Source organism: Lactuca serriola, chromosome 4 (genome assembly GCF_051521515.1).
Source record: "Lactuca serriola cultivar US96UC23 chromosome 4, Lser_US96UC23_V15, whole genome shotgun sequence".
Taxonomy (NCBI): Eukaryota; Viridiplantae; Streptophyta; class Magnoliopsida; order Asterales; family Asteraceae; genus Lactuca; species Lactuca serriola.
Genome location: NC_136411.1, coordinates 212,934,180 through 212,961,420, shown reverse-complemented (window position 1 = coordinate 212,961,420; position 27,241 = coordinate 212,934,180). Strand labels below are relative to the sequence as shown.

At 39.9% G+C, this 27,241-nt stretch overlaps 1 pseudogene across 1 annotated transcript; it reads right to left on the bottom strand.

Annotated features, from left to right (window-relative positions):
• LOC145099167 (uncharacterized) lies at positions 1–27,241 on the bottom strand (annotated as a pseudogene). Its single transcript, XR_013704605.1, has 4 exons — positions 26,921–27,241; positions 866–1,985; positions 650–706; positions 1–203 (listed from the first exon to the last, which is right to left on the bottom strand). The product of XR_013704605.1 is annotated as an uncharacterized LOC145099167 (transcript).

The following is a 27,241-nucleotide window of genomic DNA, read 5'->3' as shown; positions in this document are numbered from 1 at the left end:
TCGATTAGCGGTAGAGATTTAGGATGATTAGAATGACTAAACTATAATATTTTTAAAGTAAGAACTATCCTAAAAGCGAAGACCGGCAAACTACCAACAAAAGATTATGTTTCCTGATCCTAATTAAAGACTTGGAAAACAAGAAAACCGAATATCTTGCAAAGAGGAAGAACTTGGCTCACCCTTCAACAACTTCATGAGGCCTGTAAAACAATGCAAAGTATTTGATGTAAAAGTTTTTTATTTGTTGAAAAAGGAAAACAAATATGAAAAGCATAGTGAATAATCCAATCAATTAGCCATCTATGGAGCTGTTAAATAAAAGTTATTATAAAAATAATATCAGTGGATGTTAATATCATTTAGGGTTGTCTAGAATTGAATGATCACAAATTCCTGATCATCCAATTCAACGAACATGGGACATTGGAAACCAAAAGAGAATAGATGATATGAAATTAGCTAGTATCCTCACTATATTGATTACGAAAAGAAGAGCCATTAAGACTATATAAGAATAAATACTTATAAATAAACGTGAATCATCCACACATAAACATAATACCTACAAAAACTTTTAATATATAGTGCAACACAATGAAAATCCAGGCGAGAAAATCTTATAACAGCATGAAGACGTAACACTGACCTAATTCTCGTTGCTTTCCCATGGCTTACCAAGAATCGGAAAGTCAGTGAAATGATGCTACAAACAAAATAATATTTCATTATGTACAATTATTTTCGGAGCATACCAATCAATGATATGCATCATTAATTAATTTTTGAATGCCATTTTATGAGTGAGCTACTCTAAATTGTCAGTTATTTAGGGAATATATGAACTGAAAATAGAATATTTTACCTCATAAGAAGGTCCAGGATTATGCTGATAATTAAACAAGAAAGATGGGCTCCAACTGTTTGGCATCGCTGACGACTTATCACCAACAATCCCTTGCTTAAATTGAAAATGGGAATTTGGATATTCCGCTTGATCAGTTGTTTGAGCTTGGTTTTCTCCAAAGGGAATCCAAGACCCTAATCGATTTACATTTTGATTCATCACCTGATCGAAATTTGGTCTAAATTTAGAATACTGATCAGACCCAGAACCACCAACACCAATCTTGTTATTTCTCTTTTCAGTTGTCCTCTTCCTTGCCCTAGCTCTTGCTTGTTCCCTAGTTTCTTTAGCAAGAGAGTGGTGAATATACACACTTTTCCTAACTCCTCTATCAACCTTTTTCTTGTCTTTGTTACTGCTAGAGGAAGTAGATTTTGCGATACCTACTATAATCACCTTCTCTTCCCTAATTTTCTCCATAGATTGATCATCAATTCCAGACATAACTTCACATTCTGATGCAGAAGAACCGCTGTTTGATAGACCAATGAGACTGCAAGTACGGTCTAACTGCACAGGGGGAGTAGATCTTGAATAGCATGGTTTTGTTCATGAGCAGCCAGTCGACGGTATTGCTGGCCTTATCGAACCCAAGCATATCTTGCAACCTGAAGAACCTCTTCGCAACATCAGAGACAATCTCATCCTTCGGTCTAGGGCCTTGTGCTGTGTTTATCTTGCTGTGACGGTCTTTCTTAAGGCTTTCTTTCCATTAAAGAGTTATTCTGAAGAATTACATGACTGTTAAGGTGATCGTTGCCAGCAGCTGTAGCATATTTTCCGTTATTGTAGCTTGGCTTTTCCGCCTTGGTGTTCTGCAGATTACTAGTCTTCCGAGTTGAGTGTTCATGAGCTACAATGACAGTGTCGTGATAGTTATGATCACTAGAGAAGGGTCGCTGCTGTTGTTGGAAAATCTCAGGTTCGTCTTCTAAAGGGATGTAATGAGACCATTCAAGTTCTGTGAGAAGAGATGAAGGGTGTAGTAATAATCTTGAGGTAATTTTGAATGATTTTGAAGATTAAAGTTGCTGAAGAAGTCTTGGGTAATTCTACTTGAGAAAGAGGTGTCTAGTTGCTGTAGGAGGAAGGATACATCTCTTTATAAGTCTACTTTCCAGAGAGATAGCTACATATATATTAGATATGTTGACTGTACGTATGATAGATCTAGAATGGACCTTTGAGACCTTAATTTAGTTGTACGAGAGAGAGAGAGAGAGAGAGAGAGAGAGAGAGAGAGAGAGAGAGAGAGAGAGAAGAGAGAGAGAGAGAGAGAGAGAGAGAGAGAGAGAGAGAGAGAGAGAGAGAGATGCATTGAATCAAGTTAAGTGTCACAATATGAACAGATTCTCTCTATCCACTCACTGGGACTATACTATCTAAAATTTTCCATGACAACACCTGGCCGGAGTACTAGCTTAAAGGGTTGCCTAACTTTTACTCCAAAAGGTAAAGATAGGAATCAATAACTCTTCATTTTTCCAATGGATCCTTTATTAGGGCACTACAAATATATGTATAAAGTCTGATATGCATAAATTCCAACGGAAAATCACGTCTATTTCTGTCACATTCAGCGTCTGGTTGCAGCTCAAATATTGCTCAATGATCACTAGAAGGAATGTCATCCGCAAATCCAAGTTCTCCATTCATGTTTTATAATAAAAGGCAAATTAAATAAAGCACCCAGCGGGATGTAAAAGAGGAAAAGATAAGGAAAAGGAGAAAAAGAAACAATAAGTGAAAAAGAGCTTCTGCCCTAAAATATTCAAAGGAGATAATATCATAATAACACCTGTTGAACTCGGACGAACAAGAGTTTTATATCTAAATAAACTACACGTTTAATCTCAGATCACTAAACGTCCAAAAGCTAGCAGGCAAACCAACCAATATCATCACCATCATGAAGTGAGTGATCATCTATGTGCTTTCCTCTAAGTTTACCCCTTAAATAGTTTCTTTTGCCGTATATTCTAACTCATATTTGTCTTTTTACTTTCGTAAACCACTTTATTTACGTTTGTTAGAAAATGAGCTTTGTTTTTTCTTTGTTGTGGTTACAAAAAAACGACCATAAGCGGCGAGAGTAAACGCCGCAAAGGCCAACAAAAATCGCCTCTTAAGGTAATTGCTCCGCCAAATTTTCATTAATGTGTCGCCGCTGCTGCTCCGTCACTATTGTATACATAAGAAAATCATATATAATGACATTTTAACCTAAGTACAAAAATTGTTATATGCCATAGATGACAAAAAAAAGTACCAAAAGTGTTATATAAGTTATGTTATATAAAATATAACAAAATACAAACTACTTCGACATGTCAACATCCTAGTTCCCATCTTTTCCCTCGGTGTCATCTTGGTTCCCCTTGCTTCCTCTCATATCACTTGGTGATTTCCAAGATTGAAAAAACGCATCAAGTTACGTACTACACTTTTGTGACAACCCGATATTTCAACTCTTTGTAACGACCAAAATGGGTCAAGTATTGTAACCACTTCTGAATAATAATAATTTACTTTCATAATAAAATGTACAAATAAGTTCTATTTAATTTCCTTCTATGATTAAATGTCTTTGAACCATGATCGTACGTGAAAAGAACGCCCAAATCCGACTTCATATAGCGAAGTTATGATTTTTCCAAGTTCGGCTTAGCAACAGACAGCTAAAAACTCGAATCGGAAATCGAGCGACTTTTGGCCGGAATGACCTAAACGAGAATCGAAGGTCTCGACAATGGTATTCCAGCGGTAAAAAGTCTGGCAAAAACCGACATCAGATAAAGAAGTTATGAATTTTCAAAGAAATTCCTTAAACACGATGGGTTTTTAATAAATAATAAAAAAAATAATTTCGGAATTTGCCGACGGAGTCTAAACGAAAGTTGTAGAGCGTAGTCTCACCTACGCGAGGATATAAAGACCATCGAAAACGGAGTTCGTATGAAGAAGATATGAATTTTTGAAGTTTATTAAATAAATTAATTATTTATTTTAATCAAAATTCGGATATTATCCGAAGGGGAGTCAGCGTCCTCATCCGAGGTACGCGCTGCGTACCCCTGTACGCCCCGCGTAACCGAGAGGATTGGCCTCTGATCGTCCACGTCGTGCTATCCGAAGGAAACCGACCCGTCCGAAGCCCCGACCCGTCCGACCCGACGTCCCATCCGACCCGCCGTCCCATCCGACCCGCGTACCCAGCAACCCGTCCCATCCGAACCGAGGCAGTCGAGGCTTCGGTCATGCATGACGTACGCGTACGCGCTGCGTACGAGCGTACGCCCCACGTACCGAGGCAGACCAGCCTTACTATAAATAGGATGCGAGGGTTTCCAAAGAAAGGGCTCATTTCTCTTCTCTCTCTCTCAACTTTGCCTCGTTTTCCATGTCCGTTCAAACCCGAAGCTCTGGTCTTTTTGGCTCATGTCCCGAAGGTCGATTATACTCCCGAGATTCCCGAGAATCCCGAGGAAAATCCGTTTCCCGAGACGAAACTCTGCCCGATTTTCCATCTCGCTATCTCCAAAACTTTCAAGTGAGTTTCATATCCCTTAATCAACCGTTTTAATTATTCTAAATACTTTTATATGCTTTCAAGGGGGGGATTACAAGTAAAACACACGAGTATTATCGTGTGTTACATAAAGAAACTCTTTTATATACTGTTATATATTCAAATCACATGCGATTTATAAACCTTTAAGGAACTTTTATATATATATATATATATAACATATGTTACAATAGCATTCGATCTTTTAAAATATAAAGTTGTTGTAATGCATGTATAAAACTAAACTGTTCTTAGATTACTCTTTTCTATCTTAGACTCTACACCAAAAATCTATGCTTTCATAAACAAGTGATTCTTTTTCTAGCTATTTCTAAACAAACAAGACACACTTTTTGAAAAACTATAATAGGTATAGTTTTACGAACAGATTTCTAACTCTTATGTACTAGAAACATATATTTCAAGAAGTTTACTTTCGTATACAAGAACAAACGTAACATTTTAACAAGTAGATCTGTTTTTATACCACGGTTTTGTGAGACACTAACTTCATGTACGTTTGAGTACACATTTCAAGTCCTGTATTATATACCAGAATCCCTTGGAGGGGGAGCATGGTGTTTGTGTATAGATCTATACGGGCTTGACAACCCGCGCCCTGACTGTTAGCTGCAGTCCACCGTTTGGGGTGACAAACGTCATAACATTCCAACGCCTGAAGAACGTTGTGTATAGGCATTCAGAGTCAATAGTATGGTTATAAAACTCACAAGGGGTATTAAAAATGCATTGATTTACAAGGTTTTCAAACTCATTGGTTATTTTACATTTACATACATTTTGGAAACAAACATTGGTCTTGAGTGAAGGCTACTTTTATACTAGTAGAAAATATAGGATTTTCTAAACACAAACAAACAAAGATAAAACATTTCATTTCATTCAAACATTGTCACTTAAATACTTATGAAATTCACCAGCTTAAATGCTGATCTACTCTTTCAAAATTACTTGTATGTCCCAGGAAATCAGTAATTTCAGGTATTCATTTCGCTTTTGATGAAGGGATGCTACGGCGCCAGTTTAATCTCGTATTTTGACATCATATTGTAATTGGGTTTTGAACATGTAACTTTTGACAAATGTAAACTTTCAATTATATATATGATGGTTGTATTGCTTTCTTTACTATGTATTCATTTGTTACGTTACCACATGAAGTCATCCGCCCCCGAACGTTTCCGCCGTTCAGGTTTGGGGGTGTGACAACTTTGAGGATGTTTGAGAAATCTTTTAAAATGACTTTTATAACTTTTAGCTTTTTCATATAGCTAAAAGTTAAAAAAGATGTTTGTGTATTTCAAGAAGTTCTTTTATGTAACGCCCGTGTTTCTAGGCTTGCCATTTTAGCAATGTAATAGTCTAGGTTAACCTTTGTAACCCCAATTTGAAATAATAAAATGTATTATTTGTGAATTTGTGTATTGTGTGAGTTATGTGTTTATTTGCTTAATTATGTGATGTAATTAAATTAAGAATGAAATAAGCGTCAAAATTAAAGTGTGAGATATGCCCGATATCTTTGCATAAAGTTGTAGTGGTTGAAACAAGGATTCCGGAGATATAAGGAATGCCAAAATCCGAGTTATAACGAAGAAGTTATGACCTGTCGAAGTTTCGCGATGGAACCGGCACGACGTCGAGTGACGTAAAATATGAATTTAAGATAGAGCGATATTTAGCCTTAGCGATCTAAACGAAAGTCGTAGATTTCGTTAAACCGAGAGCGTGCATAAAAGGAACGCCCAAATCTGACTTCGCATGAGGAAGTTATGATTTTTCTAAGTTTCGACGTGGCAGTATGCAGCCCGAATACTCGATTTGAGATCGAGCGGTTTTTAGCCGGAACAATCTACATGAGAATCGAAGATCTCGTTGTTAGTAACGAAACGATGAAAAGATATGCGATAACGGACGTCGGACGAAGAAGTTATGATTTTATAACGAAGTTTTCCTGTCCGAGCCTTCTAAAAATAATTAATAAAAATAAAAGTCAAAATTAGCCGACGGAGCCTAAACGAAAGTTGTTGAGCGTAGTCTCACCTTCGCGTGGATATAAAGAACGACGAAAACGGAGTTCATATGAAGGAGATATGAATTTTTGAAGATTAATAAATATTTAATATTTATTTTTATTTAACCTCCGATATTATCCGAAGAGAAGGAGAGGCGGTCTATCCGAAGTACGCAGCGCGTACTGCTGTACGCCCCGCGTACAGCGTAGGGCACTCGAGTCCTGCGGAGTAGCGAGTCGTAAGCGCTGACGATCTGCGAAGCACTACGCCCCGCGTACCCCCGAAGTTACGCCCCGCGTAACCCCGAGGATCAGCCTATAAAAGGAGGTCCGAAGCAGCTTCTTTTCTTTTGCAAATTCCTCATTCTCTCTAGCCTTTTTGCCTCGATTTGCGTGCCGACTATACCCCGAAGCCCCGGTATTATTCCCGAGCCCCGAAGCGAGATCCGAAGCCCCGAGAATCCCGAAGAGCGTTATTCCCGAGCCGAAGCCCTGCCCGCGAGGAGCCGGTTTTTGTGAAGATCTTCCAGATCTGCGGAGAGACGCTACTTCTATAAGCCGTAGTGCTGTCGGATCATCTTCTGATCAAGTGAGTGTGTAGTTATTTTCTCTCCAACGCAATATTATGAAGTATTTAATATAAAATACTTGCTACGTGTATATATTTTGTGGTTATATGCGTGAATGTATATTCTCTATGAAATACGTGTTATGTGTGTATGTCTCATCTGTTATGTGGAATGTGTATTGATTAAAGCATGCCATACAGGTTTTAAACAATGTATAAAAATGTATATTTTTATCTACTAATATGTTGGGTAGAACATGGGTAGATAATTGGTGTGAAATAAACAGATGAGAGGCCTCGGTGTTATTGGTGTTATTCTAGTCATTCAGCAGAGTATGGATGACGACCACGGACTATTCTAGACTGTCCTGTGGAACACTAGCAGGCTCATTACCTGTAGGTGTTGTGAACGACGTGTTCACCGGTGTACTCTATCCCCCACATGGTTGCCTTTAGGACACTTATTGTTGAGGAAGCCCCTCTGCAGTAATGTCCGTCCCGATGAAAATCCTGAATATAAGTTCCTTATAATAGACGTTATTTTTAGGAACGTAAGGTGAGGATAACGGGAATGGGTAATCGGGTTTATTGTTGATTGATGAAATTAAATATAATTATTGTGGGTTTGAAAACCCTATATGCTCACCAGGCTCCCAAGCCTGACCCACTCAGTTGATTTATTTTACAGGAAGTGGCGCAAGAGCTTAAGATGGGCGAACATCAAATTGTTTTGTTTACAAGTCTGTATATGTATATATTTGTTGAACGACTTGTAATGTTATCGTTTATGCTTTATGACCTGTATCGGAACATGACATCCCGACTTTTGATTATGAAATGAAATCATATTTCTTTATGAAATGTTTTGATAAATATCTATTTTATCATGTTTTGTTTTTGGGAACAAATTCCGCATATCTTTTAAAAATCAAATGGATTTACTCTGAAAATGTTTTAAAAAGCATAAATGAAATCGGTCTTTTCTGGCCGAGATTTTGGGGATGTCACAGTTGGTATCAGAGCATTAGTTTAAGCGAACTAGGAATTTGTAGGATTTCTAGACTTAAACTTAGTATGCTAAGTGGAGATTGGGAGGTGTGTGTCTGATAAATTTTAGACACGAGCACTAGTTTATTTTAGGAGAGTTGCCTAAAATGCTTTGATGTGCTAAATGTTATATGTTGCCATATATGATATTATTTGTTCGGATCTACGGTTTGTTGCCAACCGGATCTGAAGGTTTATGTGTTTAGGATTCTAAGCGTATGTATACGATATTAGAGCTAGCATGTAATCGTTTGGAGTAATAAGGTGAAATAATTCGGTGTGTAGATCAAAAATGGTGAGAACAAGAAGTGGAGTTGGAAATGCTGATGAAAACAGGAATCAACCGCCTGTAATTCAACAAGTACCTGTCGTAGCTGATGCACCTGAGCCGATAACAATGGCTGGTGTACAAATGATGATTCAAGTGATGTTGGATCGTCAGATGGAAGAAACAAGACGCCTGCTTAGGCAGAATCGTGAAGAACCGTCAATTCAAGCGGAAGAGCCCGAGGAGAATGGAGGGCAGTCTGAAGGAGAAAACTTTAGTGGGATCATTGGTCAAGACGAACAACCAGTGGTTAGACGCAATAATCAGTATGGAGGAAATGATGGTCGTGGGTGCAAGTATAAGGATTTCATGGCATCCAAACCACCATGTCTATCCGGAAGCCCGACGCCGGTGCAAGTTATGGATTGGGTCTCCGAAATGGAGACTATGTTTGAAAGTTGCGAATGCAGCAACAGGCAGAAGACCGCTCTTGCGATCCCCCTGCTGAAATCTGGCGTGTTGAGTTGGTGGAAGCTGTTAGCTGACTCTATGCCTAAGGGAGAAGCAAGCAAAATGTCTTGGGAAGACTTTGTGGAACAACTAAAACTGCAATACTGCTCCGAGCAGGACCTTCTGGAAATCAGTAATGAGTTTCAGAATTTGAAGAAAGGGAAATTGAGCGTTACTGAATACGCTGCAAGTTTCACAGAAAAGATGAAGTTTATCCCATATTTGGTGCCTACAGAACTCTCTAAGGTCAACAAGTTTGCCCTTGGACTACCAGCGGACTATGGTCCAATGGTTAAGCAAGCAACCACATTGAAAGCCGCCATCTGGGCTGCTAGAAATGTTGAGACCCAGATCAGGGAAAAAGGTCTGGAAAGGTCAGAGGTTGGCGAGAAAAGGAAAATCGATGGATTTTCAGGGTCCAGCAAGAAAAGTAAATTCTCGAAGTCTAGTTCGAGGGGAAGTGGAGGAAAGGTAGAAGCGAAATGGTGTGACAAGTGCAAGAAGAAGCATCATGGGAAGTGTGGCGGGGAAACCACATGCTTCAAATGTGGAAAGCCAGGGCATTATGCCAACGACTGCACTTTCACCAAGAATGTTTGTTATGGTTGTGGTGAGGAGGGGCACATCTCAAGGGATTGTCCGAAAAAGAAGGAAGCAGCAAGACCCAACATTCCGCCAAAGCCAAAGGCGAGAGCATTCCAGATGACACTGGAAGCTGCTAAAGATGAAGCTGATGTCGCTTCAGGTACCTTTCTCGTTAACAAATTGCCTGCCCAAATTTTATTTGATTCTGGAGCCAACTACTCCTTTATATCGCATGAATTTGGTAGAAAACTAGCTTTGCCTGTTGATAGACTAGATAATGCTTTATTAGTCGAAGTTGCTAGTGGCAAGTTTGTACCTGTTAGCCATCGTATGAAAGACATCTTAATTGATCTGAATGGGAATAAGTTCCACGAGGAATTGTTGCCTATCGAACTTAACGGTTTCGACATCGTTTTGGGAATGGATTGGCTTAGCGCCAATGATGCTGAAATTTTATGCAAGAAGAAAATAGTGAAAGTGAATCCACCTGGGAAGGAATCGTTTATGGTGTACGGAGATAAACGCAGAGTAAACTCTGGAATCATTTCTCTAATGAAAGCCAGAAAATGTTTGACCAAGGGGTGTACATCATACTTAGCATTCGTGATCGACGCTAAGAAGGAAAAGAAGGTGATGCAAAATATTCCTGTTGTGTGTGATTATCCGGAAGTATTTCCCGAAGATCTTCCTGGATTACCGCCCGATCGACAAGTAGAATTTCGTATCGACTTGTTGCCCGGAACAACGCCAATTGCAAAAGCACCTTATCGATTAGCACCAACGGAGATGAAGGAGCTGATGATGCAACTTCAGGAGTTATTGGACAAAGGTTTCATTAGACCTAGTTCATCACCCTGGGGAGCTCCGGTGTTATTCGTAAAGAAGAAAGATGGAAGCATGAGGATGTGCATTGATTACCGAGAGCTGAATAAGGCAACAATAAAGAATCGATATCCGTTGCCGAGGATTGATGACCTATTCGATCAACTACAAGGTTCAAGTTATTTCTCAAAGATCGACTTGAGGTCAGGATATCATCAGCTGAAAGTAAGGGAGCAGGATATAGAGAAAACTGCATTCAGAACCCGATATGGACACTACGAGTTCTTTGTTATGTCGTTTGGACTAACCAATGCTCCGGCAGCATTCATGGATTTAATGAATAGGGTTTGTAATCCATTCCTTGATAAATCTGTGATAGTGTTCATAGATGACATTCTGATTTATTCGAAAAGCCAAGAGGAGCATGGCAGACACTTGCGAGAAGTTTTGGAAGTCTTGAAGAAGGAGAAGTTGTATGCGAAGTTCTCCAAATGTGATTTCTGGATTCGTGAAGTCCAATTTTTGGGTCACGTGGTCAACCAAGAAGGGATAATGGTTGATCCAGCGAAGATCGAAGCTGTGATGAAGTGGGAACAACCGAAAAGTCCCACGGAGATCCGAAGCTTTTTAGGATTAGCCGGATATTACCGAAGGTTTATCCAAGGCTTTTCTTCGATCGCTAGTCCATTAACAGCTTTGACCCACAAAGGAGCTACTTATGCTTGGAATGATAAGCATAAAGAAGCATTCGAGAAGCTAAAGAAGAAACTATGCGAGGCACCGATACTTTCTCTACCCGATGGGGTTGAAGACTTCGCTGTTTATAGCGATGCGTCTGGGGTTGGATTGGGTTGTGTTTTAACCCAAAGAGATAAAGTGATCGCATATGCGTCTCGACAATTGAAAGAGCATGAAAAGAACTACCCGACTCATGATTTAGAGTTGGCAGCGGTAGTTTTCGCACTGAAAATATGGAGGCATTACCTCTATGGCACGAAGTGCAAACTTTTCACTGATCATAAGAGTCTCCAATATCTTTTTGGTCAGAAAGAATTGAATATGAGGCAACGACGCTGGCTGGAATTACTTAAGGATTACGACTGTGAGATACTTTACCACCCCGGTAAAGCCAATATTGTTGCTGATGCTCTCAGTCGGAAGGTCAATCTTGAAAAGAAAAGGCCAAGAGCGTTGAGAATTGAAGTTGTCTCGACTATTTTGGAAAGTATAAAGAAAGCTCAAAGCGAAGCTTCTGAGAAAAATGATCGAAAGGAGGAACGTTTGGGCAAAACGTTGGTGTTCGGTGTAAACAGTCACGGACTGAAGGTGTTCCAAGATCGGATTTGGATACCTAAGACGGGAGGAGTCAGAGATCTTCTGATGGAAGAAGCTCACAAAACCATGTACTCGATTCATCCCGGTAGCACAAAAATGTATAGGGACCTGAAACCCTATTATTGGTGGCCGACGATGAAGCTCGACATTGCGAAGTACGTGGCCGAGTGTGTGACATGTGCAAGAGTCAAGGCACAACATCAGAAACCATACGGGAGTTTAGAACCATTACCTGCGCCTATGGGTAAGTGGGAAGACATTGCTATGGATTTTGTCACTAAACTACCCAGAACAAAAAGTGGTCACGACATGATTTGGGTGGTCGTCGATCGATTCACTAAGAGTGCGCATTTCATAGCAGCAAAGGAGAAATGGACTATGGAAAAGCTTGCGAATTCTTACGTGAAGGAAATTGTGAGGCTTCACGGTGTTCCGTTAACAATTGTGTCGGATCGTGATAGTCGTTTCACCTCACGATTTTGGAAAAGTCTACAAGAGGAATTGGGTACCAAGTTGTGTTTAAGTACAGCTTACCATCCGCAGACTGATGGTCAGAGTGAAAGAACGATACAAACACTTGAAGATATGCTGAGAGCATGTACCTTGGAATTCCTAGGTAATTGGGATGAACATTTACCTTTGGTAGAATTTTCCTATAATAATAGTTTTCACTCGAGCATAAAGATGGCACCTTATCAAGCATTGTATGGACAGAAGTGTCGTACGCCGTCTTGTTGGCTTGAGGCTGGGGAAAAGCAGTTTATGGGACCGGAGTTGGTTCATCAAACTGCTGAAAAGTTGAAAATAATTAGGGAAAGAATGTTAGCAGCTCAGGATCGTCAAAAGAGCTATGCTGACAAAAAGCGAAGACCGATGACTTTTGAAGTTGGAGATTCGGTTTTACTTAAAGTCTCGCCGTGGAAGGGACTTATAAGATTTGGTAAAAGGGGAAAGTTAAGTCCAAGGTTTATTGGACCGTTTAAAGTTCTTCAGAGGATTGGGAACCAAGCTTACAAACTTGAGCTACCAGAAGAACTGAATGGAATTCATAACACTTTTCATGTGTGTTACTTGAGGAAGTTCATGGGAGAAGTTCCCGACATAATTCCACTTTCGGAGTTGAGGATCGATGAGAACAAAAGGTTGATCGAGGAACCGGAGGCAATCGTTGACCGAAAGACTAAGAAGTTGCGACGTAAGATGGTTGAGTTAGTGCTTGTCCGATGGAAACACACGAATGGGCCGAATCTCACCTGGGAGACGGAGAGTGACATGATGAGTCGCTATCCGCATTTGTTTGCTGGTGTGTGATTCCGGGGACGGAATCATTCTAAGGTGGAGAGAATTGTAACGCCCGTGTTTCTAGGCTTGCCATTTTAGCAATGTAATAGTCTAGGTTAACCTTTGTAACCCCAATTTGAAATAATAAAATGTATTATTTGTGAATTTGTGTATTGTGTGAGTTATGTGTTTATTTGCTTAATTATGTGATGTAATTAAATTAAGAATGAAATAAGCGTCAAAATTAAAGTGTGAGATATGCCCGATATCTTTGCATAAAGTTGTAGTGGTTGAAACAAGGATTCCGGAGATATAAGGAATGCCAAAATCCGAGTTATAACGAAGAAGTTATGACCTGTCGAAGTTTCGCGATGGAACCGGCACGACGTCGAGTGACGTAAAATATGAATTTAAGATAGAGCGATATTTAGCCTTAGCGATCTAAACGAAAGTCGTAGATTTCGTTAAACCGAGAGCGTGCATAAAAGGAACGCCCAAATCTGACTTCGCATGAGGAAGTTATGATTTTTCTAAGTTTCGACGTGGCAGTATGCAGCCCGAATACTCGATTTGAGATCGAGCGGTTTTTAGCCGGAACAATCTACATGAGAATCGAAGATCTCGTTGTTAGTAACGAAACGATGAAAAGATATGCGATAACGGACGTCGGACGAAGAAGTTATGATTTTATAACGAAGTTTTCCTGTCCGAGCCTTCTAAAAATAATTAATAAAAATAAAAGTCAAAATTAGCCGACGGAGCCTAAACGAAAGTTGTTGAGCGTAGTCTCACCTTCGCGTGGATATAAAGAACGACGAAAACGGAGTTCATATGAAGGAGATATGAATTTTTGAAGATTAATAAATATTTAATATTTATTTTTATTTAACCTCCGATATTATCCGAAGAGAAGGAGAGGCGGTCTATCCGAAGTACGCAGCGCGTACTGCTGTACGCCCCGCGTACAGCGTAGGGCACTCGAGTCCTGCGGAGTAGCGAGTCGTAAGCGCTGACGATCTGCGAAGCACTACGCCCCGCGTACCCCCGAAGTTACGCCCCGCGTAACCCCGAGGATCAGCCTATAAAAGGAGGTCCGAAGCAGCTTCTTTTCTTTTGCAAATTCCTCATTCTCTCTAGCCTTTTTGCCTCGATTTGCGTGCCGACTATACCCCGAAGCCCCGGTATTATTCCCGAGCCCCGAAGCGAGATCCGAAGCCCCGAGAATCCCGAAGAGCGTTATTCCCGAGCCGAAGCCCTGCCCGCGAGGAGCCGGTTTTTGTGAAGATCTTCCAGATCTGCGGAGAGACGCTACTTCTATAAGCCGTAGTGCTGTCGGATCATCTTCTGATCAAGTGAGTGTGTAGTTATTTTCTCTCCAACGCAATATTATGAAGTATTTAATATAAAATACTTGCTACGTGTATATATTTTGTGGTTATATGCGTGAATGTATATTCTCTATGAAATACGTGTTATGTGTGTATGTCTCATCTGTTATGTGGAATGTGTATTGATTAAAGCATGCCATACAGGTTTTAAACAATGTATAAAAATGTATATTTTTATCTACTAATATGTTGGGTAGAACATGGGTAGATAATTGGTGTGAAATAAACAGATGAGAGGCCTCGGTGTTATTGGTGTTATTCTAGTCATTCAGCAGAGTATGGATGACGACCACGGACTATTCTAGACTGTCCTGTGGAACACTAGCAGGCTCATTACCTGTAGGTGTTGTGAACGACGTGTTCACCGGTGTACTCTATCCCCCACATGGTTGCCTTTAGGACACTTATTGTTGAGGAAGCCCCTCTGCAGTAATGTCCGTCCCGATGAAAATCCTGAATATAAGTTCCTTATAATAGACGTTATTTTTAGGAACGTAAGGTGAGGATAACGGGAATGGGTAATCGGGTTTATTGTTGATTGATGAAATTAAATATAATTATTGTGGGTTTGAAAACCCTATATGCTCACCAGGCTCCCAAGCCTGACCCACTCAGTTGATTTATTTTACAGGAAGTGGCGCAAGAGCTTAAGATGGGCGAACATCAAATTGTTTTGTTTACAAGTCTGTATATGTATATATTTGTTGAACGACTTGTAATGTTATCGTTTATGCTTTATGACCTGTATCGGAACATGACATCCCGACTTTTGATTATGAAATGAAATCATATTTCTTTATGAAATGTTTTGATAAATATCTATTTTATCATGTTTTGTTTTTGGGAACAAATTCCGCATATCTTTTAAAAATCAAATGGATTTACTCTGAAAATGTTTTAAAAAGCATAAATGAAATCGGTCTTTTCTGGCCGAGATTTTGGGGATGTCACATTTTAAAACAACTTTTTGGTATGAACAAAAATAAGCTTTTGAAAAGTCATGAATTTGTGGTTTTTTGCAACTTTTAGATTTTTAGCTTTTGAAAAGTCAAAAGATGAACCAAACACATTTTAAAACTATCTTTTGTAAAAAGCCAAAAAAATCAAAAAAGACCTTTGTCAAAAGAACTTTTTAGCATGAAAAGCAATCCCAAACATCCTCTCTAGGTCGTTGAGCATTGTTCGAAGATTATCCAACTGCATAATAAATAACAACATAATTAAACTTATATTTTCAATTATCAACATAAACAAAACTATCAAACTAACAAACAAACAATTACAAAAGTATAAACAAAGTACAAATTACCAATATAAATGAAACTAACATACTAGCCACGATCAAACTAATAATAACCAAAATGTAAGTAATTTGTCATATTACCAATTACCAAGCCAACAAACAATTTAATTACTTTATAAGTTAAACTAACAAACCAACAAACGAACAATTATTACATATATATCATAAGTTACCTTTTTATAACAAGCACTCCTATACGAGCTCGTCTAACGCTTTGCTTTTCCCCTAATAGTCTTCAATGGAATAACTACAAATATAAATAAAATTATTAGTAATGATAGTTTATAATAACTGAATAAACAAAGTAAATAATAAATCATAACAAGACTTACCATCCTACTTATCCTGACCATGAACTCCACATACTGGAGGTGGTGGATCCTCATGTCCATCACCCCCATATCCTTTCCCTATCGTAACGTTAGCCATGGTCTAAAGCAACAAGTTTCAAACAAAGGCTATAACCTGAAAAATTACAAGATATACCAAGTGTGTGTGTGTGTGTGTATATATATATATATATATATATATATATATATATATATATATATATATATATATATATATATATATATATATATGATAAATGTGACTCAAGCATTTGGATCATGTTCATGGAGCATTTGGAGCACTTGGAAGTCAATGGAGCACTTAGGGTTAATGGAGCATATTAAAAAGGAACAGATCATCTGAGAAAGGAATAGATCATCTGGCAAAGGAATGGATCAAGTGTCATAGGATCGGATCTTACAGAAGAGGGTTTGGAGCACCAATAAGAGGTTTGGAGTACTTAGGAATGGTATGGAGCAACAAGGGAACTTTGTTGTGCCATATGTTGAAGAGATGGGCCAAGAAGGATGTTGTTGTGCTAATGGCATTCCTTCTTGTGCCATTATACTCCCGCTTGCGCCATGAGGATTCCTCTTGTGCCATGAGGTACTTATGTTGAGCCATGGAGTATGCTCTTGGGCCATGCATGGCCTTGTTGTGTCATGTGTGTTCCTGTTGCGCCATGGTGGTGTTTTTGCTCCAATCTTGATGTTCTTGTCCCTCACTTAAAGCATGTTGTGCCATCCATACACGTGTTGCACCATCATGGTGCAAGTTGCACCATCTTGGTCCTTGATGAGTCAAGTATGCTATAAAGTCCTCTATGATGCTCAAAAATGTTGCAGAAGATGCTGCATGGCAGAATATAATTGGTTGCCTCCATTCATGGGCCTATGGGCCAATAGGCTTGGCCCAATAGGGTTTTAGGTATGATCCCTCAAGTAAAAATAAGGATACATTCTATGTCATTTTGTATCTTGAATTCTAGAGTGATAAGCAAATCTCTGTGAAATTGTACTTGTAACCTCTGTTTGACAGCTCTAAAATAAAAGAATACTCCCCTCCTGCCCATGGACGTAGGTTACCTTAACCGAACCACGTAAATACTGTGTCTTGTGTGCTTATAGTTTTGCTAGTTATCCACTTTACATCCTAACAATATATATATATATATATATATATATATATATATATATATATATATATATATATATATATATATATATATATATATATATATATATATATATATATATATATAAAGAGAAAATGACAACTGAACCGGTCTTAAACAAATAATCATGTAATACATGTTCACATCCTAGATGAGATAAAGTGTAACATCTGTTTTCATGGATATATCGATTGAGGGCTTGAGGGATTAAAATTATCATTTCTGGGAAAAACCCTATGCCACAACGTTGTGAATAGCGTACGACGACATCGTACAGCTAATACATGGTCCACGCATCTGATGGTCGCCACAACATGGCAAGGAGAGGTGCCACGATGTAGGAGATGTTGAAGCCCAAGTCAATGATTTTTGGGTTTCTTCTCTATATAAGCAACAAAAATCAAGGCTTAGGGCATCCTTTTCATCCTCCAACCCTTCCAAATGAAACCCTAGCCTCCTTGCATGATTAAGTGCTTAATTTCTTGATGTAGAGTTTATTATTTGGATTTTGGTGAAGCTTACGGAAACGAGAGGTTTATCTTGGTGTAAGGGAACAAGTAGAAAGTTTGAATTTTCTTCAGATTTTTTGAATTGTTGAATGTATAAACATCATATATGTAACATCCCGAGACCAGGTATATCTCAATAGCCATTGTTTAATTGTAATTGTCAATTGTGGCCCTTAGTTGAGAAAAGGTGGTAGCTGAAAACGCAGGGTGTACGCATTTGTACGCTTAGCGTACTCATGTGTGTATCATGGATGCGGAAGCCACCTAATACGCTAGGCGTACCAGAGGATACATTGGGCGTACTAGGCTCATAGTGAAAACCCTAATTGTATGGTGTGTCCCTATTTAAGGAACATGATGGCCTCATTTCTAGCTACCATTTCTAGTCTTCAACTCCCCTCAAAACCCTAATTTGCGTTTTCTTAGCTTGAGTGGCCATTTGAAGCTTTTGAGTGATCTTTGTGGATTCTTTGGGTGAAGAAGGAGATTTGAAGAGAGTAGAGTCGTTAGTGTCCAAGCTTCGGATATGAGTTTCCTTATGGTTGGTGCATCATCCAGAGATATCACTATCACAACTAGCAAATTTGGGTTAAGAATGTCGATCCTTGTACAAGATGATCTCCTTGTGTAATCTTGCAACACCTAATTTACTGAAATTCAAACTTCAATGTTATTAAGTTCATACTTCCATGCATTGTCATTCAAGTCGAAACAACGATGTATAAGCCCAAAACTCGATCCAATAAGCCAAATCCAATCATTTTTCGTCCTTAGCCCAAGAATTTTCGATCCAAATCCCTTATTGGACGAAGACATCCTTATTTGGCCGATAGCTTCTCCTTTTGGTCTTTTTGGGCCAAAAACCCTTCCTAGGGGCCTAATGGGCCGAAAGCTTCCATTAGACATTATATTGTGTCGAAAACTCCTTTAATGGGCCTTTTTGGGCCGAAAGCTTCTAGTTAGCCTTTATATGGGCTGAAAACCCATACTTGGGCCTTAGTTGGGCCAATAACTAAATCTTTTGGACTCTTTGAACCAAAAACCCCTGTTAAGCATCAATGGGCCATAGATCTTCATTTGGGCCAAGCCAAATCAAATCCCACAAATATTTTTGGCCAACCATCTGGCCGAGAACCTCTTGGGCCAGTTGGCTTACTAAAAAAAAGAGAAATAACTTGGGTAATAGAGATGACACCTCATGTTTACACAACACACACCCAAGGAATCACCCCATGCATCCATACCTTTCCCATCACCCCCCATAGGTCAACCCCTACCCCTCCCCCTCTTATCTACCTATCGGATGATCTCCCTTCTCCCACCCTCAATTCCAACTTCATTTTCAACACATTTTCCTCTCAAACTATCACACCCCCGAACCAGACGGCGGAAACGTCCGAGGGCTCTTGTGACTTAAAATGAATACCATCACAATGAATATACATGAATCATAATATATGAAATGTTGGTGAGTTCATAAGTAATGTTATGGTAAAATGATTTGGTGTAGTTTGTAAAACCCATAAAATCCGATATTTTCTGAAAAGATCATTGTTTATAAAAAGTGTGAAGATCCGTGAATATAAGCTTGTTGGTTTTCAAAACATGTATAATTGTTGAACTTTTGTATAAATTACGCAAGTGAAAATGTTGAACTTCACAGGAAAACCCGATGTTTTCCCAACACATAAAATACAGTGACTTATCTATTATTATACCAGTACGTCGAATGATTTTGATTACCCGAGTGACATTGGATTAATTAGGGTTGTGAGTTGTTATAATCGCGCATTAAAGAAAATAACTAGTTTATAACTACAGTTTACGAACGATCCTTAAAGGCGTCGGTCGTTACTACTCACTTAATCCACCCACCATGTTTACTCTTGTTTATCATCCTAAATTTGTTTACTTTGATTTCTCATAAGCCTAACAACCGAGGAGATAGGAGTGTACGAAGCCCCTTTATTTTCATGAGTTATTCAAGGCTATCGGGAATGCGAAAGACTATTGGTCCCAATCACATTTGACTTCTCCACCTCACTAGCAGTACTAATGGGCCATTAGGGCCTAATAGCACATTAGGGCTACTGAAAGTCCTTTTACGTGGAATTGGGTCATAGATGGCCCAATATCACGTAAGCATTTTTCCTTTAGGCCCGAAGATCATGTTAAAGGGCTAGCAAGGCCCAACAAGCATGATTTGAGACTTTCAAGCCCAAAGTTTGTAAGTTAGTTCATCATAGGTATCGCATGTTTATTGAAATACTTTGGTTTATTGATTTTGTTTTGTTATTGATTCGAAACCGAATCAATTCGTTTTGTAACGATATTTGTTGTTGAGAGTGTATTTGTTTTTCCGTTTCGTCGGTAGTCGTGGATCTTGTATTTTGTCCTAATGAATTAATTTGTTTAAAAGTAACATTTTTACCTTTTCAGAACCTTTCTTTTATAAAAATAACACTGTTAGTCCTTTATATAAAAGAATTTCATTTTTAGTCCTTAAAACATTTTTTTGACACTTTTCTATCATAAACTTGTTGAAGAGACATTCTTAACCCAAAATTTATTTTGTAAACAACTTTAGCCCTTCCAGAATGATGTTTTCTTGGTTAAAACCCCAAATTTCGCAACTTTTACAGTTTTGGCCCAAAATATAAAATGTTTACATTTTTTATACTTTTTTAATTTGAAAAGCTTTTTTGACCTTTGAATTAGTTTTATTTCACTTCAAATCCCCTATTTTACAGAAAGTTACATTTCCAGCCCCTCCAACTTGTAAATTTCACATTTTGAGGCTTATTGGGCCGAGAAGCCCATAATTAGCCCAATATGCTAAAAATTTACATTTTATGTCCCTTGAAATTTCTAATATTCAAAAAAAAATTTATAGAAACTGTTTTGACCCTTTTAACCTTCAAGAAACTGTGACTTGTTGATTTATACCCCAAGTTTTGTATTTTTGACAATTTATGCCCAAAAATGGGTTTTATGTGAGAGTGTGTTCATCATAACCTTATGAACTATTTTTCTTGACTTGTTTAGTATAAGATGGCTTAAGTTATGTTTATTTCCTTTCTCATGTCTTAGATCTCGGGTTTACACCCCTTTTTGGCAACATATTCATCACAATACACATGAAATCACACACATACATGCATCAAATCACACATAGCATACATATACACATAGATCTACACATTTTCTTGTATTCTCCCCCATAAAACTCATAAAAACCAAAAAGAAAGGGGTATGAAGCTCACCTTGAGTTGTGGTTTTGGTTTTGAAGAAGATTTGGAGAGGTTTGGTGCTATTTTCGGCCCTAACAAGTTCCTTGGATGGATCTCGAACTTAGTGGGTTCTAAGATGCAAGATCATGAATTTGAATGGATTAAGAGGTGATTTTTGATGAAAAGAAGTGAGTTAGATCATATATTTGTCATCAACTTACCTTAGATGATGAATTACTTGGTGAAAGCCTCTTGAAACACAAGAAATTTTGAGATTTTTGGATGAAGGATAGTGGATGATTCTTGAGTGGTTTAGAAAGAAATTTGGTTGTGAAGTGTGTGTGTTTCTCTTGCTCTCGGCCGAAGAAAAAAGAGAGAGAGGAAGAGAGAAGATTGATGAGATGTTTACTTGGATGTATGGGAATTGCATGGAAAACCATTAAGTAAAAATGAGGTGGCAATAAGAAAGTCAACTCTTCTTTCTCTTATGGGTTTGGGCCGAAAATGGAGAGGGAAAGAGAGAAGATTTGGGCTTTAAATGATTAAGCCCATTTCATGGTTAAGTTAGGTGATTTTTGGCCCAAATAAATAAAAATACGATTTTTATGACTTATTAGGGCTAAATCAAATTAGTTATGGCCCAATAATGTCCATTTAGGTATTTTATTTCATTCTAGGCCCAACATGGACCAAAATGTTAAAATAAATGAAAGTGGGTCCAATTAGAGCCCATTTAAGAGTTCTAAGCCCAAAGTAGTCAAATTGGAAGCTTTTTGGTCCATTGGGCCCAATAAGGAAATCCTAGTCCAAAATGGACTTAAACAAGGGTTTCTAGGGTTCTCCAATTCTTTGTAGACTATTTGAACATTTGTATGAAGTGTTTGATTGCAGTTTTGTTGTTATTTAATAAGCATCCTACATGCTTTCACATTGTTGGTTCTCATTTGTTATCATTGTTAAATGTTTACGAGGCATCAAATTTCCTAGTTGTGACATCATCCCCCCGTTAGAGGGAATTTCGTCCCGAAATTCTTTTGAAATCTAGATTTGAGAATGCTAGAATAGATGAGGGTACTTTTGCTTCATTTGATCTTCGCATTCCCACGTGAATTCTGGCCCACGCTTTGCGTTCCACCGTACCTTCATAATCGGAATGCGACTTTGCTTAGTACGCTTCACCTCCCTGTCTAGGATTTCGACTGGCTCTTCCACGAACAGGAGATTCTCGTTGATCTCAATTTCATCAAGGGGAATGATGAGTGTCTCATCGGATAAATACTTCTTTAGGTTGGAAACATGGAACACGAGGTGTACGCTGCTGAGCTCAGCGGGTAGCTGCAGTCTGTACGCTACTGGACCAATTCGGGCAAGGATCCCAAAAGGTCCAATGTATCGTGGATTTAATTTTCCCCGTTTTCCAAAACGAATAACCCCTTTCCAAGGAGAAACTTTTAATAGCACCCGATCCCCGACCTGAAACTCTAAGGACTTTCGCCGTTTATCAGCGTAGCTCTTTTGTCGGTCGCGTGATGCTTGTAGTCGAGCTCTGATTTGAACTATCTTTTCTGTGGTTTCACGTATGATCTTCGATCCCGTTAACGTCTTGTCTGATGCTAGTTCCCTTGCTAGCTGGGTGTCGCCCACCTCAGCCCAACACAACGGTGATCTACACTTACATCCATATAGTGCCTCGAAAAGAGCAACTTTGATGCTCGAATGGTAACTGTTGTTGTATGAGAATTCAACTAAGGGTAAGTGGGTATCCCATGACTTCCCAAAGTCTATCACACATGCGTGAAGCATGTCTTCAAGCGTCTAAATGGTTCGTTTTCTTTGACCATCCGCTTGTAGGTGATAAGCGGTGCTCATGTCTAGATGGGTTCCCAGTGCTTTCTGAAGGGATTGCCAAAAATGTGAAGTGAATCTACTATCTCTATCTGAGATGACAGACACCGGCACTCCGTGAAGTCTCACGATTTCTCGAATGTATATTCTTTTCAATCTCTCCATCTTGTAGGATTCTTTTATTGGTAGGAAATGAGTGGATTTCGTCAATCTGTCAACTATTACCCAGATAGTGTCCAATCCATCTGACGTCTTGGGCAGCTTGGTCACAAAGTCCATAGTAATCCTTTCCCATTTCCACTCGGGAATTACTAGTTGATGTAATAACCCCGAGGGCTTCTGGTATTCCACCTTTACTTTGGCACAAGTAAGGCATTTGCTAACATAGGTGGCAATCTCTGCCTTCATGTTAGGCCACCAATAATGTTGTTTAATATCCAAGTACATTTTGTCCGAACCCGGATGGATAGAGTATCGCGTCTTGTGAGCTTCATTCATGACTACTTCCCTAAATCCCCCAAGTTTAGGGACCTAAATACGGTTCATGAAATAATATACTCCGCCTTCTTTCATCTCGAGATTCTTCTCCATCCCGCGTAACGCTTCGCTTGTTTTTTTTCCGCCTTCATGGCATCTGACTGGGCGGCCCTGATCTGAGTGGTTAGGCGAGATTGGATGGTTATTGAGAGAGTTTTCACATGACGATTAGAGTACTCTTTCTGGCTCAAGGCATCAGCTACCACATTAGCCTTGCATGGGTGGTACTTGATTTCACACTCATAATCGTTTAATAGTTCAACCCATCTTCATTGCCTCATATTCAGCTGTTTTTGATTCAAGATGTGCTGGAGACTCTTGTGGTCCGTGAAGATGGTGCACTTCGTACCATAAAGGTAATGCTTCCAAATCTTCAGGGCGCAGACCACTGCTCCTAATTCCAGATCGTGGGTTGTATAATTCACTTCGTGTGTCTTGAGTTGTCGGGACGCGTAAGCTATCACCTTTCCACGTTGCATGAGAACGCAACCTAAACCATGATTTGACGCGTCACAGTAGACTACGAAATCTTCCATTTCCTCTGGTAGTGATAGTACTGGGGCACTGCAGAGTGCTCGCTTCAGAGTTCGGAATGCAACTTCTTGTTTGTCCGTCCATTTGAATGGTACGCCCTTTTGTGTAAGCGAGGTAAGTGGCTTGGCGATCTTAGAGAAGTTTTGAATGAACCTCCTGTAGTAACCTGCTAGACCTAAGAATTGGCGAATTTCTGTGGGTGTTGTCGGGACTGCCCATCCTTCGATGGCTTTGACCTTAGAAGGATCCACATGTATTCCTTCCTAACTAACAACATGACCCAAAAAGTTCACGCTACGGAGCCAGAACTCACACTTGGAGAGTTTTGCGTATAGCTTCTCAGTTCGCAGGGTTTCTAGGATTTGTCGGAGATGTTGGACATGCTCTTCTTCGCTTCGAGAATAAACTAGAATGACAGTCAATGAATACAATAACAAAGTTGTCGAGGAATGGTCGGCAGATTCGATTCATTAGGTCCATGAATGCGGCAGGGGCATTCGTTAGACCGAAGGGCATTACGACAAATTCATAATGTCTGTAACGAGTTCGGAAAGCGGTTTTGGGAATATCCTCTTCCCGGACCTTGAGTTGATGGTGCCCAGATCGTAGATCTATCTTAGAGAAGTAACTTGCTCCTTGGAGCTGGTCAAATAGATGGTCGATTCATGGGAGTGGATAGCGATTTTTGACAATGAGATTATTCAGTTCTCTGTAATCAATGCACATCCTAAAAGATCCGACCTTCTTCTTGACAAAGAGGACTGGAGCTCCCCATGGCGAGAAGCTGGGTGAGATGAATCCTTTGCCCAGGAGTTCACTGAGTTGGCTGGACAATTTCTGCATCTCAGCAGGAGCCAATCGGTAAGGCGATTTAGCAACGGGAGTGGCTCCCAGAACAAGATTGATTCGGAATTCAACTTGTCTGGGAATTCACATGCTATAGAAATGTCTTGAACGTTAACCTCTTCCTTGGTTTTATCCACTATATGCGCCAGGAACGTCAAATCATTCTTTCTCAGATGCTTCTGTTCCTAGACGCACGAGATGAGATGAAGTTTCATGCTAGGTTTGTCTCCATAAATAACTAGGGTTTCATGATTTGGAAGGTGGAGGTGAACGGCCTTCTCGTGACACATAGTTTCAGCATGGTGGGGGCTTAACCAGTCCATGCCAATAATCACATCAAAACTCCTAATGGAAATAGGCATTAAGTTTATTTGAAAGACGTGTTGATTTAGGGCTAGGGTACACCGGATATAGATTTCCCCAGTGGATTATGTTTTCCCATTGGCCATTTCCACCTTAAAGGTTTCATTGAGCTTCTGGGGTTGTTGTTTTAACAAATGTTTAAACTTATTGCTCACAAAACTTCGTTCCGCTTCGGTATCAAATAGGATGCATGCATAAGTGTGTTTTAGGAGGAACGTACCGGTTACGACAGTGGGATCCTGAACCGCTTCTCCCTGACCCATGGTCAGCACCTTCCTGTTCCTCCTTTTCCGGGATTGTTGTTGTTGGGGCAGTTTCGACGGAAATGCCCAGTCCTTCCACATCCATAGCAGGTGTGGCTAGGTCCTGCATTGTTGCCACCATTGTTGGTGTTGTTGTTGCTGCGGTTATTGTTGTTGTTGTTTCTCTGTTGTTGGTTCTGAGGAGGGTAGGTCCTGCAGTACTTTACCGTGTGCCCCTTCCTATTGCAACTGGTGCACTGCATCTCTCTGCATTCTCCATTGTGATGGAGACCGCACTTGTTTCACTTAGGAAGATTACCGGAATAAGGCCTAGGGGCACTTGGAGCAGCTGTGGCTGGAGCATATGGTGTGGATGGAACTTGAGTGGTTGCAGCATTAACTGCCACTGTTTGCTGCTTCTTGGATGATTCAGAGCCTTGACGTCCCTTCCTCTTGTTGTCCTTCCCCTTTTTGTTATCATTTTCCTTTTTACCATCAGCCTCCATTGGCTTCTCACTCTTCTTGTTATTGTGGTCATACAGCTTCTTGGCCAATCTCTTGGCATTGTCGAAAGTTTCGGGATTTGCAGCTATCACGTTCCCTTGGATCGGGGAGGTCAGTCCCTAGATGAATCGTTCAATCTTCTTTCCTTCTGAGGTGATCATGCTAGGGCACAGCAGAGACAGTTCGCTAAACCTTGATATGTATGCATCTATATCCGTGTTTCGGACGGTGAGATTCCACAACTCTTGTTCCATTTTCTAAATTTCGCCACGAGGGCAGTATTCGGCCATCAGCATTTCTTTCATCTCTGCCCATGGCATGGAATTGGCTACGGGGAGTGTCATGGCTTCCACGTGTCCGTTCCACCAAGTGAGCGCTTGGTTAACGAAAGTGCATGCGGCAAATTTCACCTTCATCTCCTCAGGGCAATCACATATTTCAAACACCGATTCCACCTTCTGGATCCATCGTTTCAGGGTGATCATTCCTCCAGTGCCGTTAACGGTCCATGGTTTGGCGTTGGTGAAGTCTTTGTAGGAACATGTTTTAGTAGGTCTTTGATTCTTCATGTTGTTTGAACTTCCAGCCCCTTGTCCGTTGACTCCCCCATTGTTCCCTTGATGAATTTGTGCCATTGTTGCGGTAAACGCAACAGATATAGCTTCTTGGAATGCACCTGAGTCGACTTCGGGTGGGGTTGGCCCAGGGTTTCTGCGGGTGGGTTGTTGAGGCATCTTTCTGTCATGGATCGGAAAGATGTTGAGTGTCTGTGGTTTTTGTGAGGTTGTGATCCTATAAAATAGGTGTGTGGCACGAATTTAAGGAATTTCACAATTTAGCATACAATCATGGATATGTAACATATAGTAGATTATAACGTCTTAGTAAAACATATAAAATTTTTCATTACTATTACCCGCACTTTGATACATGAAAATTTTGCCCGAAAGAGCATACATAAGCGGTACAAGTTTGACAGCATAACGGCTCTATGAGTAGTGTAATCACTTAAACATAGAGTCGATAGTACATAGCATAGATCATAGTACTAGTAAGATAAGTCTATTCTTAATACTCTGTGGAGCGCCCTATGACAGTAGCGAGATCATATGCCGAAGTGTTGAGCCAACAACTGAGCCATCTTATTCATTTCTCCAATGACCTCATCCCTCTCATGCTCAGCTCGCACTGCACGTGCTTCCATGGCGAATAGCTGTTGCCGGAGGGCGGCAATCTCAACTTTGGGGGAGCGATTCTCCCTTGCGGAATTCACTGGTGGGGTGGGATGGTCTTGCTGCGCCTCGCTGTCAGGTGATGTGGCGGAATCCTCACCTGATTCTTGCCCTTCATCCATGTCATCCTCGGCCTCATCGAACTCGTAGTCAGTTTCTGTGTACTCGTCCGGCCCAACATCGTGTGCTCCCCTTTGATCTTCTTCAGGCTCATCTGCAATCATCCCGTGAGCCACTAGGATCTGATGAAACTGAATGCCCTGCTGCTCCCCTTCCAT